Genomic DNA, 13897 nt, shown 5'->3' with positions numbered 1-13897 from the left:
CGAAGGTAAGACTATAGCCTTACGTATTTTGGCAAATTTGGCACAATATCAAATGTACATATTACATAGGAATATGCAAAATATTTTGCAAAATACATCATGTGGACGTATTATCCAACAAATTTTGATGCCTTGGAGTGAATTTCAAGGGAATTTATGAATGGTCGAAAAACGCACACGAAGGTAAGATTATAGCCTTACGTATTTTGGCAAATTTGGCACTATATCGAATGTACATATTACATAAGAATATGCAAAATATTTTACAAAATACATCATGTGGTGGTATTTTCCAACAAATTTTGATGCCTTAGAGTGAATTTTAAGGGAATTTTGAACGGTCGAAAAACACACACGAAGGTAAGACTACAGCCTTACGTATTTTGGCAAATTTGGCACAATATTAAATGTACATTTCATGAAGAAATTTGAATTTTTTCCACAAAATACATCATGTGGTGGCATTTTCCTTCAAATTTATATGCTTTAGAGTGAAATTTAAGGGAATTCATGACCGGTCAAAAAACGCACATAAAGGTAAGACTATAGCCTTACGTATTTTGGCAAATTTGGCACTATATCAAACGTACATACTACATAGGAATATGCAACATATTTTACAAAATACATCATGTGGAGGTATTTTCCAACAAATTTTGATGCCTTAGAGTGAATTTCAAGGGAATTTATGAATGGTCGAGAAACGCACACGAAGGTAAGACTATAGCCTTACGTATTTTGGCAAATTTGGCACTATATCGAATGTACATATTACATAAGAATATGCAAAATATTTTACAAAATACATCATGTGGTGGTATTTTCCAACAAATTTTGATGCTTTGGAGTGAATTTTAAGGGAATTTTGAACGGTTGAAAAACACACACAAAGGTAAGACTACAGCCTTACGTATTTTGGCAAATTTGGCGCAATATTAAATGTACATTTTATGAAGGAATTTGAATTTTTTGGACAAAGTACATCATGTGCAGGCATTTTCCTTCAATTTTATATGCCTTAGAGTGAATTTCAAGGGAATTTATGAATGGTCAAAAAACGCACACGAAGGTAAGACTATAGCCTTACGTATTTTGGCAAATTTGGCACTATATCGAATGTACATATTACATAGGAATATGCAAAATATTGTACAAAATACATCATGTGGAGGTATTATCTAACAAATTTTGATGCCTTGGAGTGAATTTCAAGGGAATTTATGAATGGTCGAAAAACGCACACGAAGGTAAGACTACAGCCTTACGTATTTTGGCAAATTTGGCACTATATCAAATGTACATATTACATAGGAATATGCAAAATATTTTGCAAAATACATCATGTACAGGTATTATCCAACAAATTTTGATGCCTTAGAGTGAATTTTAAGGGAATTTATGAATGCTCAAAAAACGCACTCGAAGGTAAGACTATAGCCTTGCGTATTTTGGCAAATTTGGCACAATATTGAATGTACATATCACATAGGACTATGCAAAATATTTTGCAAAATACATCATGTGGAGGTATTATCCAACAAATTTTGATGCCTTGGAGTGAATTTCAAGGGAATTTATGAATGGTCGAAAAACGCACACGAAGGTAAGGCTATAGCCTTACGTATTTTGGCAAATTTGGCGCAATATTAAATGTACATTTTATGAAGGAATTTGAATTTTTTGGACAAAGTACATCATGTGCAGGCATTTTCTTTCAAATTTATATGCCTTGGAGTGAATTTTAAGGGAATTTATGAACGGTCAAAAAACGCACACGAAGGTAAGACTATAGCCTTACGTATTTTGGCAAATTTGGCACAATATTAAATGTACATTTCATGAAGAAATTTGAATTTTTTCCACAAAATACATCATGTGGTGGCATTTTCCTTCAAATTTATATGCTTTAGAGTGAAATTTAAGGGAATTCATGACCGGTCAAAAAACGCACATGAAGGTAAGACTATAGCCTTACGTATTTTGGCAAATTTGGCACTATATCAAATGCACATATTACATAGGAATATGCAAAATATTGTACAAAATACATCATGTGGAGGTATTATCCAACAAATTTTGATGCCTTAGAGTGAATTTTAAGGGAATTTATGAATGGTCGAAAAACACACACAAAGGTAGGACTATATATAGCCTTACGTATTTTGGCAAATTTGGCGCAATATTAAATGTACATTTTATGAAGGAATTTGAATTTTTTGGACAAAGTACATCATGTGCAGGCATTTTCTTTCAATTTTATATGCCTTGGAGTGAATTTTAAGGGAATTCATGACCGGTCAAAAAACGCACACGAAGGTAAGACTATAGCCTTATGTATTTTGGCAAATTTGGCACTATATCAAATGTACATATTACATAGGAATATGCAAAATATTGTACAAAATACATCATGTGCCGGCATTTTCCATCAAATTTATATGCCTTGGAGTGAATTTTAAGGGAATTTATGAATGGTCAAAAAACGCACATGACGGTAAGACTGTAGCCTTGCGTATTTTGGCAAATTTGGCACTATATCAAACGTACATACTACATAGGAATATGCAACATATTTTACAAAATACATCATGTGGAGGTATTATCCAACAAATTTTGATGCCTTAGAGTGAATTTTAAGGGAATTTATGAATGCTCAAAAAACGCACATGAAGGTAAGACTATAGCCTTACGTATTTTGGCAAATTTGGCGCAATATTAAATGTACATTTTATGAAGGAATTTGAATTTTTTGGACAAAGTACATCATGTGCAGGCATTTTCTTTCAAATTTATATGCCTTGGAGTGAATTTTAAGGGAATTTATGAACGGTCAAAAAACACACACGAAGGTAAGACTACAGCCTTACGTATTTTGGCAAATTTGGGACAATATTAAATGTACATTTTATGAAGGAATTTGAATTTTTTGGACAAAGTACATCATGTGCAGGCATTTTCTTTCAATTTTATATGCCTTGGAGTGAATTTTAAGGGAATTTATGAACGGTCAAAAAACGCACATGAAGGTAAGACTATATAGCCTTATGTATTTTGGCAAATTTGGCACTATATCAAATGTACATATTACATAGGAATATGCAAAATATTGTACAAAATACATCATGTGCAGGCATTTTCCATCAAATTTATATGCCTTAGAGTGAATTTCAAGGGAATTTATGAATGGTCAAAAAACGCACACGAAGGTAAGACTATAGCCTTACGTATTTTGGCAAATTTGGCACTATATCGAATGTACATATTACGTAGGAATATGCAAAATATTTTACAAAATACATCATGTGCAGGCATTTTCTTTCAAATTTATATGCCTTGGAGTGAATTTTAAGGGAATTTATGAATGGTCGAAAAAACGCACATGACGGTAAGACTGTAGCCTTGCGTATTTTGGCAAATTTGGCACTATATCAAACGTACATACTACATAGGAATATGCAACATATTTTACAAAATACATCATGTGGAGGTATTATCCAACAAATTTTGATGCCTTAGAGTGAATTTTAAGGGAATTTATGAATGCTCAAAAAACGCACATCGAAGGTAAGACTATAGCCTTGCGTATTTTGGCAAATTTGGCACTATATTGAATGTACATATTACATAGGAATATGCAAAATATTTTGCAAAATACATCATGTGGAGGTATTATCCAACAAATTTTGATGCCTTGGAGTGAATTTCAAGGGAATTTATGAATGGTCGAAAAACGCACACGAAGGTAAGACTATAGCCTTACGTATTTTGGCAAATTTGGCGCAATATATCAATGTACATTTTATGAAGGAATTTGCAAAATTTTTTGGACAAAGTACATCATGTGCAGGCATTTTCTTTCAAATTTATATGCCTTGGAGTGAATTTTAAGGGAATTTATGAACGGTCAAAAAACACACACGAAGGTAAGACTATAGCCTTACGTATTTTGGCAAATTTGGCACAATATTAAATGTACATTTCATGAAGAAATTTGAATTTTTTCCACAAAATACATCATGTGGTGGCATTTTCCTTCAAATTTATATGCTTTAGAGTGAAATTTAAGGGAATTCATGACCGGTCAAAAAACGCACATGAAGGTAAGACTATAGCCTTACGTATTTTGGCAAATTTGGCACTATATCAAATGCACATATTACATAGGAATATGCAAAATATTGTACAAAATACATCATGTGGAGGTATTTTCCAACAAATTTTGATGCCTTAGAGTGAATTTTAAGGGAATTTATGAATGGTCGAAAAACACACACGAAGGTAAGACTATAAGCCTTACGTATTTTGGCAAATTTGGCGCAATATTAAATGTACATTTCATGAAGGAATTTGAATTTTTTTGCACAAAGTACATCATGTGCAGGCATTTTCTTTCAATTTATATGCCTTGGAGTGAATTTAAGGGAATTCATGACCGGTCAAAAAACGCACACGAAGGTAAGACTATAGCCTTATGTATTTTGGCAAATTTGGCACTATATCAAATGTACATATTACATAGGAATATGCAAAATATTGTACAAAATACATCATGTGCAGGCATTTTCCATCAAATTTATATACCTTGGAGTGAATTTTAAGGGAATTTATGAATGGTCGAAAAACGCACATGACGGTAAGACTGTAGCCTTACATATTTTGGCAAATTTGGCACTATATCAAATGTACATATTACATAGGAATATGCAACATATTTTACAAAATACATCATGTGGAGGTATTATCCAACAAATTTTGATGCCTTAGAGTGAATTTTAAGGGAATTTATGAATGCTCAAAAAACGCACATGAAGGTAAGACTATAGCCTTACGTATTTTGGCAAATTTGGCGCAATATTAAATGTACATTTTATGAAGGAATTTGAATTTTTTGGACAAAGTACATCATGTGCAGGCATTTTCTTTCAAATTTATATGCCTTGGAGTGAATTTTAAGGGAATTTATGAACGGTCAAAAAACACACACGAAGGTAAGACTACAGCCTTACGTATTTTGGCAAATTTGGGCACAATATTAAATGTACATTTTCATGAAGGAATTTGAATTTTTTGACAAAAGTACATCATGTGCAGGCATTTTCCTTTCAAATTTATATGCCTTGGAGTGAATTTTAAGGGAATTCATGACCGGTCAAAAAACGCACATGAAGGTAAGACTATAGCCTTATGTATTTTGGCAAATTTGGCACTATATCAAATGTACATATTACATAGGAATATGCAAAATATTGTACAAAATACATCATGTGCCGGCATTTTCCATCAAATTTATATGCCTTAGAGTGAATTTCAAGGGAATTTATGAATGGTCAAAAAACGCACACGAAGGTAAGACTATAGCCTTACGTATTTTGGCAAATTTGGCACTATATCGAATGTACATATTACGTAGGAATATGCAAAATATTTTACAAAATACATCATGTGCAGGCATTTTCTTTCAAATTTATATGCCTTGGAGTGAATTTTAAGGGAATTTATGAATGGTCAAAAAACGCACATGACGGTAAGACTGTAGCCTTGCGTATTTTGGCAAATTTGGCACTATATCAAACGTACATACTACATAGGAATATGCAACATATTTTACAAAATACATCATGTGGAGGTATTATCCAACAAATTTTGATGCCTTAGAGTGAATTTTAAGGGAATTTATGAATGCTCAAAAAACGCACATGAAGGTAAGACTATAGCCTTGCGTATTTTGGCAAATTTGGCACTATATTGAATGTACATATTACATAGGAATATGCAAAATATTTTACAAAATACATCATGTGGAGGTATTATCCAACAAATTTTGATGCCTTGGAGTGAATTTCAAGGGAATTTATGAATGGTCGAAAAAACACACTCGAAGGTAAGACTACAGCCTTACGTATTTTGGCAAATTTGGCACAATATTAAATGTACATTTCATGAAGGAATTTGAATTTTTTGGACAAAGTACATCATGTGCAGGCATTTTCTTTCAAATTTATATGCCTTGGAGTGAATTTTAAGGGAATTCATGACCGGTCAAAAAACGCACACGAAGGTAAGCCTTACGTATTTTGGCAAATTCGGCACTATATTGAATGTACATATTACATAGGAATATGCAAAATATTTTACAAAATACATCATGTGCAGACATTTTTCATCAAATTTATATGCCTTAGAGTGAATTTCAAGGGAATTTATGAATGCTCAAAAAACGCACATGAAGGTAAGACTATAGCCTTACGTATTTTGGCAAATTTGGCACTATATCAAATGTACATATTACATAGGAATATGCAAAATATTGTACAAAATACATCATGTGCAGGCATTTTCTTTCAAATTTTGATGCCTTAGAGTGAATTTTAAGGGAATTTATGAATGCTCAAAAAAACGCACTCGAAGGTAAGACTATAGCCTTACGTATTTTGGCAAATTTGGCACTATATCGAATGTACATATTACATAGGAATATGCAAAATATTTTGCAAAATACATCATGTGGAGGTATTATCCAACAAATTTTGATGCCTTGGAGTGAATTTCAAGGGAATTTATGAATGGTCGAAAAACGCACACAAAGGTAAGACTATAGCCTTACGTATTTTGGCAAATTTGGCGCAATATTAAATGTACATTTTATGAAGGAATTTGAATTTTTTGGACAAAGTACATCATGTGCAGGCATTTTCTTTCAAATTTATATGCCTTGGAGTGAATTTTAAGGGAATTTATGAACGGTCAAAAAACACACACGAAGGTAAGACTATAGCCTTACGTATTTTGGCAAATTTGGCACAATATCAAATGTACATATTACATAGGAATATGCAAAATATTGTACAAAATACATCATGTGCAGGCATTTTCCATCAAATTTATATGCCTTAGAGTGAATTTCAAGGGAATTTATGAATGGTCAAAAAACGCACACGAAGGTAAGACTATAGCCTTACGTATTTTGGCAAATTTGGCACTATATCAAACGTACATATTACATAGGAATATGCAAAATATTTTACAAAATACATCATGTGGAGGTATTATCCAACAAATTTTGATGCCTTAGAGTGAATTTTAAGGGAATTTATGAATGCTCAAAAAACGCACACGAAGGTAAGACTATAGCCTTGCGTATTTTGGCAAATTTGGCACTATATCGAATGTACATATTACATAGGAACATGCAATATATTTTGCAAAATACATCATGTGGAGGTATTATCCAACAAATTTTGATGCCTTGGAGTGAATTTCAAGGGAATTTATGAATGGTCGAAAAACGCACACGAAGGTAAGACTATAGCCTTACGTATTTTGGCAAATTTGGCACTATATCAAATGTACATATTACATAGGAATATGCAAAATATTTTACAAAATACATCATGTGCAGACATTTTCCATCAAATTTTGATGCCTTAGAGTGAATTTCAAGGGAATTTATGAATGGTCGAAAAACGCACACGAAAGTAAGACTATAGCCTTACGTATTTTGGCAAATTTGGCACTATATCGAATGTACATATTACATAGGAATATGCAAAATATTTTGCAAAATACATCATGTGGAGGTATTATCCAACAAATTTTGATGCCTTGGAGTGAATTTTAAGGGAATTTATGAATGGTCGAAAAACGCACACGAAGGTAAGACTATAGCCTTACGTATTTTGGCAAATTTGGCACAATATTAAATGTACATTTCATGAAGAATTTGAATTTTTTGACAAAGTACATCATGTGCAGGCATTTTCCATCAAATTTATATGCCTTGGAGTGAATTTTAAGGGAATTTATGAATGGTCGAAAAACGCACACGAAGGTAAGACTATAGCCTTACGTATTTTGGCAAATTTGGCACTATATCAAACGTACATACTACATAGGAATATGCAACATATTTTACAAAATACATCATGTGGAGGTATTATCCAACAAATTTATATGCCTTAGAGTGAATTTTAAGGGAATTTATGAATGCTCAAAAAACGCACATGAAGGTAAGACTATAGCCTTGCGTATTTTGGCAAATTTGGCACTATATTGAATGTACATATTACATAGGAATATGCAAAATATTTTGCAAAATACATCATGTGGACGTATTATCCAACAAATTTTGATGCCTTGGAGTGAATTTCAAGGGAATTTATGAATGGTCGAAAAACGCACACGAAGGTAAGACTATAGCCTTACGTATTTTGGCAAATTTGGCACTATATCGAATGTACATATTACATAAGAATATGCAAAATATTTTACAAAATACATCATGTGGTGGTATTTTCCAACAAATTTTGATGCCTTAGAGTGAATTTCAAGGGAATTTATGAATGGTCGAAAAACGCACACGAAGGTAAGACTATAGCCTTACGTATTTTGGCAAATTTGGCACAATATTAAATGTACATTTCATGAAGAAATTTGAATTTTTTCCACAAAATACATCATGTGGTGGCATTTTCCTTCAAATTTATATGCTTTAGAGTGAAATTTAAGGGAATTCATGACCGGTCAAAAAACGCACATGAAGGTAAGACTATAGCCTTACGTATTTTGGCAAATTTGGCACTATATCAAACGTACATACTACATAGGAATATGCAACATATTTTACAAAATACATCATGTGGAGGTATTTTCCAACAAATTTTGATGCCTTAGAGTGAATTTCAAGGGAATTTATGAATGGTCGAAAAACGCACACGAAGGTAAGACTATAGCCTTACGTATTTTGGCAAATTTGGCACTATATCGAATGTACATATTACATAAGAATATGCAAAATATTTTACAAAATACATCATGTGGTGGTATTTTCTTTCAAATTTATATGCCTTGGAGTGAAATTTAAGGGAATTTATGAACGGTCAAAAAACACACACGAAGGTAAGACTATAGCCTTACGTATTTTGGCAAATTTGGCACTATATCAAATGTACATATTACATAGGAATATGCAAAGTATTTTGCAAAATACATCATGTGGAGGTATTATCCAACAAATTTTGATGCCTTGGAGTGAATTTCAAGGGAATTTATGAATGGTCGAAAAACGCACACGAAGGTAAGACTACAGCCTTACGTATTTTGGCAAATTTGGCACTATATCGAATGTACATATTACATAAGAATATGCAAAATATTTTACAAAATACATCATGTGGTGGTATTTTCCAACAAATTTTGATGCTTTGGAGTGAATTTTAAGGGAATTTTGAACGGTCGAAAAACACACACAAAGGTAAGACTACAGCCTTACGTATTTTGGCAAATTTGGCGCAATATTAAATGTACATTTTATGAAGGAATTTGAATTTTTTGGACAAAGTACATCATGTGCAGGCATTTTCCTTCAAATTTATATGCCTTAGAGTGAATTTCAAGGGAATTTATGAATGGTCAAAAAACGCACACGAAGGTAAGACTATAGCCTTACGTATTTTGGCAAATTTGGCACTATATCGAATGTACATATTACGTAGGAATATGCAAAATATTGTACAAAATACATCATGTGGAGGTATTATCTAACAAATTTTGATGCCTTGGAGTGAATTTCAAGGGAATTTATGAATGGTCGAAAAACGCACACGAAGGTAAGACTATAGCCTTACGTATTTTGGCAAATTTGGCACTATATCAAATGTACATATTACATAGGAATATGCAAAATATTTTGCAAAATACATCATGTACAGGTATTATCCAACAAATTTTGATGCCTTGGAGTGAATTTTAAGGGAATTTATGAATGGTCGAAAAACGCACACGAAGGTAAGACTATAGCCTTATGTATTTTGGCAAATTTGGCACTATATCGAATGTACATATTACATAGGAATATGCAAAATATTTTGAAAAATACATCATGTGGAGGTATTATCCAACAAATTTTGATGCCTTGGAGTGAATTTCAAGGGAATTTATGAATGGTCGAAAAACGCACACGAAAGTAAGACTATAGCCTTACGTATTTTGGCAAATTTGGCACTATATCGAATGTACATATTACATAAGAATCTGCAAAATATTTTACAAAATACATCATGTGGTGGCATTTTCCAACAAATTTTGATGCCTTAGAGTGAATTTCAAGGGAATTTTGAACGGTCGAAAAACACACACGAAGGTAAGACTACAGCCTTACGTATTTTGGCAAATTTGGCACAATATTAAATGTACATTTCATGAAGAAATTTGAATTTTTTCCACAAAATACATCATGTGGTGGCATTTTCCATCAAATTTATATGCTTTAGAGTGAAATTTAAGGGAATTTATGAATGGTCAAAAAACACACACGAAGGTAAGACTATAGCCTTACGTATTTTGGCAAATTTGGCACTATATCAAATGTACATATTACATAGGACTATGCAAAAATATTTTGCAAAATACATCATGTGGAGGTATTATCCAACAAATTTATATGCCTTGGAGTGAATTTCAAGGGAATTTATGAATGGTCGAAAAACGCACACGAAGGTAAGACTATAGCCTTACGTATTTTGGCAAATTTGGCACTATATCAAATGTACATATTACATAGGAATATGCAAAATATTTTACAAAATACACCATGTGCAGACATTTTCCATCAAATTTATATGCCTTAGAGTGAATTTCAAGGGAATTTATGAATGGTCGAAAAACGCACACGAAAGTAAGATTATAGCCTTACGTATTTTGGCAAATTTGGCACTATATCGAATGTACATATTACATAAGAATATGCAAAATATTTTGCAAAATACATCATGTGGAGGTATTATCCAACAAATTTTGATGCCTTAGAGTGAATTTTAAGGGAATTTATGAATGGTCGAAAAACGCACACAAAGGTAAGACTATAGCCTTGCGTATTTTGGCAAATTTGGCACTATATCGAATGTACATATTACATAGGACTATGCAAAATATTTTGCAAAATACATCATGTGGAGGTATTATCCAACAAATTTTGATGCCTTGGAGTGAATTTCAAGGGAATTTATGAATGGTCGAAAAACGCACACGAAGGTAAGACTATAGCCTTACGTATTTTGGCAAATTTGGCACTATATCGAATGTACATATTACATAAGAATATGCAAAATATTTTGCAAAATACATCATGTGGAGGTATTTCCAACAAATTTTGATGCCTTAGAGTGAATTTCAAGGGAATTTATGACGGTCAAAAAACGCACACGAAGGTAAGACTATAGCCTTACGTATTTTGGCAAATTTGGCACTATATCGAATGTACATATTACATAGGAATATGCAAAATATTTTGCAAAATACATCATGTGGAGGTATTATCCAACAAATTTTGATGCCTTGGAGTGAATTTCAAGGGAATTTTGAACGGTCGAAAAACGCACACGAAGGTAAGATTATAGCCTTACGTATTTTGGCAAATTTGGCACAATATTAAATGTACATTTCATGAAGAAATTTGAATTTTTTCCACAAAATACATCATATGGTGGCATTTTCCTTCAAATTTATATGCTTTAGAGTGAATTTAAGGGAATTCGTGACCGGTCAAAAAAACGCACATAAAGGTAAGAGTATATAGCCTTACGTATTTTGGCAAATTTGGCACAATATTAAATGTACATGTTATGAAGGAATTTGAATTTTTTGGACAAAGTACATCATGTGGAGGCATTTTCCTTCAAATTTATATGCTTTAGAGTGAAATTTAAAGGAATTCATGAACGGTCAAAAAAACGCACATGAAGGTAAGACTATAGCCTTACGTATTTTGGCAAATTTGGCACTATATCAAATGTACATATTACATAGGAATATGCAAAATATTGTACAAAATACATCATGTGCAGGCATTTTTCATCAAAATTATATGCCTTAGAGTGAATTTCAAGGGAATTTATGAATGGTCGAAAAACGCACACAAAGGTAAGACTATAGCCTTACATATTTTGGCAAATTTGGTGCAAAATTAAATGTACATTTTATGAAGGAATTTGAATTTTTTTTGGACAAAATACATCACGTGCAATATAACATACTCTACTAATGCTCATCGCCAACTAACTGTTGTTGTTATTCCTCTTCTTCTTAATAATATTAGGATTACTGAATCATGAAATAATAATCTAGCTAACTTAACATGAACAATTGCAATGTTTATAGCGGAGAGTTGTTTTTGAAATATGTTATTGATTACTAGTTACCCTTTTAAAATGTAATAAGTAATGAAGCTATTTCAACTACTTCATCAAAGTAATGTTACTCATTATATTTGATTGCTTTTGGTTTGGAGCATACTAGGCCTGGGCAATATCTAAAAATAATTAGCGCAATATTTTCTAGTTTAAAAAAAATATCGATAAGCTACTTCATGTGTTTTTATAATAAACGGTACTGCAAACATATTGCTCATGAGCTTCTTTAGGTTCACGGTGACTTGCTTGCTAATAGCGTGCCCAGCTGGAGAAACTTAGGACTGCAAGTGATTTCCAAAGCCGTGCCTGTTTGTTTTCTTCATTAAAAACAAGGTGTTTTCCATCATTACACTTAATCTGTACAGAAAATACCGCACACCAGCTGCAGACGAGGATCAGGGGAACTTTCTCTCCAGGTCAGAGTTAGGCTCTACACTAACTTCCAGTCATTTAAGCACATTTTTTCACTGGAACAAGTCATGTTGAGTTGAGCTGAAGCTCCAAAGCACATCGGCATTCATTTTCAGTTCCATCCATGTAAAAGTAAATTAAGGGGAATCTGTGCAGTAAAGCTAACATTACAGTACGTAGCAGAGAGAAACAACATGAGCAGTTTCTTAACAAACCTTTGAATGCCTTACATTCTGAATATGTCTAACATGTTATGAAGTTAGAATATGTCAGGAATGTGTCAGGCATTTTCAAACTAATTTAAAGTGTCTAGGAAAAAGTAAATGAATTTGAAGACTGGTAAGACTGGCAATTTCAATACAGAAATTTAAGGTGAATTTTATGCTTAGTTTGTACGGTAACATCTTGTTTTGACCGACCTGAGACTAATAACTAACAGACTAATTTTCTAATAATCGCAACATAATTTTCTGAATTGTAAACTTGTAAATTTGAGGGATAGACTTTGTTTCTTTGTAGACTTGGTAGGGTGCTGAGCCATAAGGCAAAGCTCTCTGTTTACTGGTTGGTCTGCATCCCGACCCTCACCTATGGTCATGAGCTGTGGGTAATAACCAAAAAGAATGAGATCGCAAATACAAGCGGCGGGAATGAGCTTTCTTCGTAGGGTGGTGGGCTACACTTGATAGGGTGAAGAGCTCGGTCATCCGGGAGGAGCTCAGAGTAGAGCCGCTAAGAGTAGAGCCACTACTCCTTCGCATTGAGAGGAGCCAACTGAGGTGGTTCGGGCACCTGATCCGGATGGTCGCCTGGGATTCCCTGCTGTCCCAACTGCTACCGCGACCCTATCTGGACTAAGCAGTTAACGATGATGATTATGATGAGGACTTTGTTTTCAAGAGGAGTTTGCAATATTTTTTATTCAAACACACCACATTGAGGTATTTTCCAAATTATTTAAGTATCTTTGAGTAAAACTTCAGAGAATTAAGAATGGTCAAAAATGCATGTGAAAATAAGAGTTATGAATTTTGGCAGCTTTTGTGCAAAAATTGGAGGTGAATTTTATGCTTAATTTGGATGGTAACTGCTTGTTTTGACAATTTCAAGAAAAAAACATTTCTTAGATATTGCACAGAAAGTATATTTCAAAGAGAAAATTGTAATATAATTCTTCAAAATTTCGAACAGCATCTTGAAATGAAAAATTTAGGGAAGTTAAGAATTGTCCAAAAATTCACATCAAAATTTGTGCGATTAAAAAATTTGGATGTTTACTGTTTTTACAGAGTGTGAAACTG

Source organism: Colossoma macropomum, unplaced genomic scaffold, assembly GCF_904425465.1.
Source record: "Colossoma macropomum unplaced genomic scaffold, Colossoma_macropomum, whole genome shotgun sequence".
Taxonomy (NCBI): domain Eukaryota; kingdom Metazoa; phylum Chordata; class Actinopteri; order Characiformes; family Serrasalmidae; genus Colossoma; species Colossoma macropomum.
The sequence above is the reverse complement of the archived record's forward strand: the minus strand, read 5'-3'. Positions refer to the sequence as shown.